Here is a 5,823-nt window from a genome sequence, read left to right as displayed (position 1 = left end):
CCGGAAAGATTTTGTAGCTACAATACATTTTTAAATAGTATGACTCCGTAATAAGGACTTTTACATCTACTGGCCTTATCTGGCACAAAAACTAACTAGGAAATGTGAGTACTACAGCAATAAAGAGATTTCTTACTCCACAGTCAGAGCATAGAAAAAAATAAAATCTAAAAAGAAAGCTGCTCAGATGCTTTATAGGTTACATGTGTCATTAGTTGTGAGAAATGGGAATCAGGTGGCTAAATGTTGCCCACAGCCACCTGTGGAAGTTCATTTCCATTGTGTGTAAGGCTACGCAATATGGGGAAGACCCATTGTCAAGTTGTAAGAAAGAGAGGTAGTCAGAACGAAAACCTCGAAGATCCAGTCACAGATCTTTTCCAGTCCCATTCACTCAGTTCATGCCAAACCTGCCAATCTTTTCACCCTTTGCTGATATTTCATCTTCCTCCCCACACATATCTCTGAAGCCCATGCAAAAGAGTTCACATTGCTCCAAAATGCTCAGGTCTGATAATGATTTAGAGCAACAGTTAACACTGATGGGGAAATGTGAAGCTCTCAGGTAGTGGACCTGCACTCAGACCCAAGTCACTGAACTCCCTGGCAGAGGAAAAGAAATCAGAGCAGTGCAAGCTCTGCACTGTGCACATTCTGACACCCACTACTCTTCAATGGGCAGAAACTCTCAGTGCTCTTGGTGGACACTCCAAACTCCAGGGGCTGCCATAAGAATTGTTTGGACATTTCTACCACTTGGAGTTTGGGAACTTCCAGGTAAAAGTCCTATCATCTGGTCAGCACATCAAACGACAGCATGACCAGCTGAAAGCTGTACAGTGATTTCTGATGATTCCTACACAAATCCAAAACCTCCTGCTGACCACATTGGAACAGGTACATCCACTCTGGGATTTTCAGTTGCTTTGACACAACTCTGCCTTCAAAAGTCATGCCCAGAGCACCTGGAAAGCCACTGAGGCCTTGAGAGATAAGGTGGGCAAACTGCACTGATTTGTAAGGGTGACTAGGTCTCTCTTTACTGGACTGGGTGACTTTATGAAGCTTAAGATATTGCTTTCTTCAGAAAAACAGTGCTCCCTGGCACTTAATAAACCAAAGAAGCCAAAACAAATACCTCCCACTGTCCCACATGGCGCTGATTATTCACTACTGTGATAAATCCAGGTCTCCACACTGTAGGAAATCACACAGAGGAGCATGTGGTCCTATAGTCTCCAAAAAGGTAATGACAATTCTCAGGTTGGTGGGATTGGCCAGCATACTGTACAAGGTCCAGAGCTTGCCACAGAGGGATCAGAGGTGACTTCTGCTATGCAATAATGCTCTTTGATCTTGTTTAATCCATGTTGCCCATTTGGAGTCAGCAGTGGATGTGGCTGCATGCAAGTGTTCTCCAGAAGGTCCATATTACAAAGCAGAAACTCAAATCTCCAACCCATTTCTGATTATTACTAAACAAACCCCAAAGCTGTAAGTGGCCCCTTGGAGGGAAACACTGGACTCCTTGAATGTACAGGTGCTTTGCCACATCTCTGCCTTAAAAAAAACCCTTCACAAAGCACCTGGAAGTCACAGAAGTCTGAATCCACACACAAGGACCCGAAGTCTTGCTTTGGACCATATAGTAGAGGGGGTTATTTTTGGAAATACACCAGTTCTTGTGAAATTTTCTACTTTGTGTCCTGTTCATCATGATTTTGAAGCTGTATGTCTAAATGCCTTATCAAAGGCCTTCATCTAAATAGAATGATCCAGTTTTAGCTTCTGCCTAATTTTCCTCACATGTAACATTCTGTCTTCCTGTGGTTCTCAAGCAAAGTCAGTCTTTGATGAAAAACAACACTCACAGTTACAAATGGGATAGAATAATCTGCAAGTGGAAAATGTGAAGCATAATATAGCAGGAAACAAAGCCTGAAGGAAGCTCAAGGGTGGGAAAATGGAATATTGACTTGGATGACTCTCTCCATCCAAAAGTGACAGAATACTCTCGATGAAGAAAAGAGGTTTCACATAGGAATTAAAAACTATTCTACAAATATGTCATCATTCTGACCCCTCTAAAGCCCTATTCAACTTTGCAAACATATCACAGGAGAAGGTAGCAAATAATGATCATACAGAGGAAAGAAACACATTTGTTTGCTCACCACCATTCTGAGAAGATATCTAATTGCATAAATATTACAGGAATGATAAAGAGACAAACTACAAGAGCAGCAGTCCTTCAGCAGAGACTGGGTCATTGAAGTATGCACTTAGGGAAATATCGTCCCCTCTTCTATCACAGACACTGGTCCACAAAAATGTGACTTATGCTGTTGACTCACAGCAGAACTGGAATGCATAGCTCCACTCACATCTCCTGCCTTCCACACCAGCTATAACATGACAAAAGAGGCACTGAAGAACAAGGCCTTGGGAAATATAATTAAATGTGCATACAGAGACAGCAAAGGAAAAACATGAGATGAGCAATGCAAGGAAGCATTAAGAGTGTTCTCAGAGAAAATCACCAGGAGGACATCTCAGTCAATACTAATGAAATCCATGTAGCTAATTCTATTAGAGATACACCAGAGTCCACACCTAAGACTAAGATAGGACTTGGATGAATCAAAGCTCCAACAGGGGTTTAGGAAGTCAGAGGATTAATTCAGAAAAGGTCCTTCATGCGTTTCAGCCATGTAGTAAATAACAGAGTGAACCTTGATATCAAACTTTGTTAAAGACACACTTCAATAGCTTCCTATTAAACCACTTTTGATAATACCTCTGAATGGGGTTCCTTAAGTAATCTAAATCATTCATTAATGACATCTAACCATGTGTCATCCTTCTACATGCAGAGTGAGTGGACAAAAGCTGTTTTTAGAGCTCTACCATTGCATTTGAAAACAGGGAAATAAGGATCACAGAAAAAATGACACAGGCCTTGACACACCATGAAATCAAACTAGTGCTCAGATAAAAACTCATGAATTCACCTAATTGCCTAGTTTGAATTCAGCCTCTCATCCTCTTTGCTCTAAATTTACAGCCTTTAGTCACACCATGGACAAATCCAACTAGTGGCCATATGTCAAGCACAAGTGAAAAAGCAAGTGACATTCAGGTGAAATTCAGCAATATCTCAGTGAAGACCCAGAAGTATATCCAAATCTTTGTCTAGGCAGCTAAACCCCTTCAAGAAAGGAGTACAAACTGTTAATTTAAGCAGGCCTGTTTTCAAGGACTATCATCCAAACTGAGGCCCAGCTTTAGAACAAGAAAAGAATGACAAACCCAGGGAAGTGAAGGAATCATAGCCTAATATGTCAGGCTGTCAAATGGAGCAGGTACACAGGAGGAGGATCTAGTATTCAGAGGCACAGTTCTCCAGGAGATTTCTTTGGAGAACAAGAAATGGGAAAACTACCTTTCAAGACAGACATCACTGAAAGACTCTCCTTAGCGAGAACAAGGATCATAACACAGACACATGCATAGGAACCTAAAGTGTTCCAGTGGACATAAACTAAACATGTCTGAGTTGGAGTGTCAGTCTTCAGAATCAACTCAAAGACACCACCATTCTTCCTCAGTACATGGGCATTTGGAAGATGTGTGATTCTGCAAAAGTTAATGCAAAGTTCATGTCTACCTTCACAAACCAGCATTCTCAGGAAGAGCTCTATCAGACAAGAGAGGATTCAATGAGTAAGTTGCTCACAACTACTTCAAATAACAAGTAAATTCATGACCAAAATACCCTCCCACCCCCTCCATTCCCACCAGTCTACAACACCATATTAAACCTACTTTTGATAACACCTCTGAAGCGGATTCTTTAAGCAATGTAAATCCCTCATTCACAACACCTCTCCATGAATCATCCCTCTAAATGCAGAGCTATTGCAAAAATGTTCTATTATCAGAGGACTACCCTTGCCTTTCAGGACAGGGAAACCAGGGTCACAGAAAAGATGGCACAGGCCTTGGCACCAGGCACAACAACAAACCACTGCTCAGCCAAAACCACAGTCATCCTCCAGTTTTCCCAGCACGAAGCCAGCCTCTCATCCTCATTGCTCTGCACCCACAGCCTTTACTCACACATTACAGGACATAACCTCGGCAGTTACTTTATATGAGCAAGAGCCTTTAATAACATCTGCAGGTTGATCAAGGCTGGGAAAAGCTTAGAACAACCAACATGGAACTCTGTATCACAGTCATACAGGGAAATATAGATGGGGAAATGATGTTTCATGCAGCAGCTCTTGGGCACAGAATCTCTGAAGCATGTTTCCACTTCCATGGGTATTTCTTGCAGACAAAGTCATCACAGGATTGTCCTCTCCTTCCTGGATGCAGGAAAAAGGCACCTGGTGTGAGTGGCACAGGCCTTGGCACTTGCCAACATGATAGAACACACACAGGTGGACCATACAACTCCCTTTCCCTGCTTTAGGTCAGTCTCTGGCTGATCTTGCACTGACTTTACATCCTGAGTATGTGGCAAGCAAGAGCGCTGATTTTAGTGACATTTTCAGACACACACGGGCCCACCTTTACCTCATCACAACAAGCAAAGCAGAATTGAACTACCAACCACGGGGAACACCACGCAGTAGGAAAGCAAACTGAAGAATCCACAACTTTTTCACCTTGTCCAAACATTACACAACAAAAAAGCTGTGTTTGCAAACAGGCATCACTGAGACAGAAGTCCCACACACAGTTTCCCCTTAGAGAAGAATGAAGGTCAAAACACTAACGCATGAAAGAGAGTTCTTTGCTCATCACTACTCTAAGAAATGTAATATGTTCTCAAGTTCATAAGCGTTATAACACCCCTGTCATCAAAGTATCAGCTCAAAGACACCACCAGCCTTCTTCACCCCCAGGGCAATTCGGCAACAACCTCAACAGAGCTGATGAGATACTATCAGCTATTAAGACCCACAGTTTGATCCTCACAATGAGCAAGACAAATGTTGACACCTGCAGAAATGAACCAGTCAGAACATACTCTTCAAGGTTCCAGCACAGGTATTGAGTAGGGAACTTAAGGTGTTGTTTTAGCACGAACTCCACTCGGACACAAATGCCAGAGCAGATTTGAGGTTTGTTTCAAAACACTTCGGTTTAAATACAGCGCTTAAACATGTCACATGATATTTAACCAATGACAATCAAGTATTGATTGAGCAAGCGTGAGAACCCAGAAAACTACAACTCCCATGGTTCCTTCTCTTATTCTTCCTGCCACAGGAACTAACAATTCTTTTGCTCCCCCCAAAGCTGTCACTGTCACATTTATAACCAGTACATTTTCAAGCTATTAGTAAAATACATCATATCAACCTGCAAACTAAGAGAAGCACAATACCAAGGCTCCCAATACTTACTTTCTCCAGTAAGAAAGTAAGTCATATTGTGTAATAATGCAAATGGACAGAAAACCCCTAAAAATGCATACTTTTTTTTTTACTCTCATAATACGCAAACAGGTTTGCCACCTGCACTTCAAAGAAGAAATACCGAGATTCTAAAGGCAAAGGACGAGCTGTTCCCCAGGAAAAATTGTGCCAGTGAAGAGCGTGAAACACAGCAATGACATAAAAAAACTATAGATGAACTCCCAGTAAGAAGAAGATTCCCTGCTTCTGCCTCCTCCACATGTAAATCTGGGCAACGAAAAGACGTCTAGATCCTCCCTACGGGTAACACAGATCACGGGGAGAAAGAGCAAGAGAGTAGCAGAGGGAAACGTCGCCGAAACTCTCGGCTTTAAAAGAACTCACCGGGAGAGGG

At 42.2% G+C, this 5,823-nt stretch overlaps 1 protein-coding gene across 1 annotated transcript in view; it reads right to left on the bottom strand.

The window, feature by feature from the left end:
• The window catches only part of LOC108641716 (protocadherin gamma-A5-like), a 40,957-nt gene that overhangs the window by 32,602 nt on the left and 2,532 nt on the right, over positions 1-5,823 (bottom strand). The gene's annotated exons all lie outside the window — the stretch shown is intronic.

Source organism: Manacus vitellinus, unplaced genomic scaffold, assembly GCF_001715985.3.
Source record: "Manacus vitellinus isolate BGI_N305 unplaced genomic scaffold, ASM171598v3 scaffold_25_pilon, whole genome shotgun sequence".
In the NCBI taxonomy this organism is placed as follows: Eukaryota; Metazoa; Chordata; class Aves; order Passeriformes; family Pipridae; genus Manacus; species Manacus vitellinus.
This window is presented reverse-complemented; position numbering and strand designations above follow the sequence as displayed.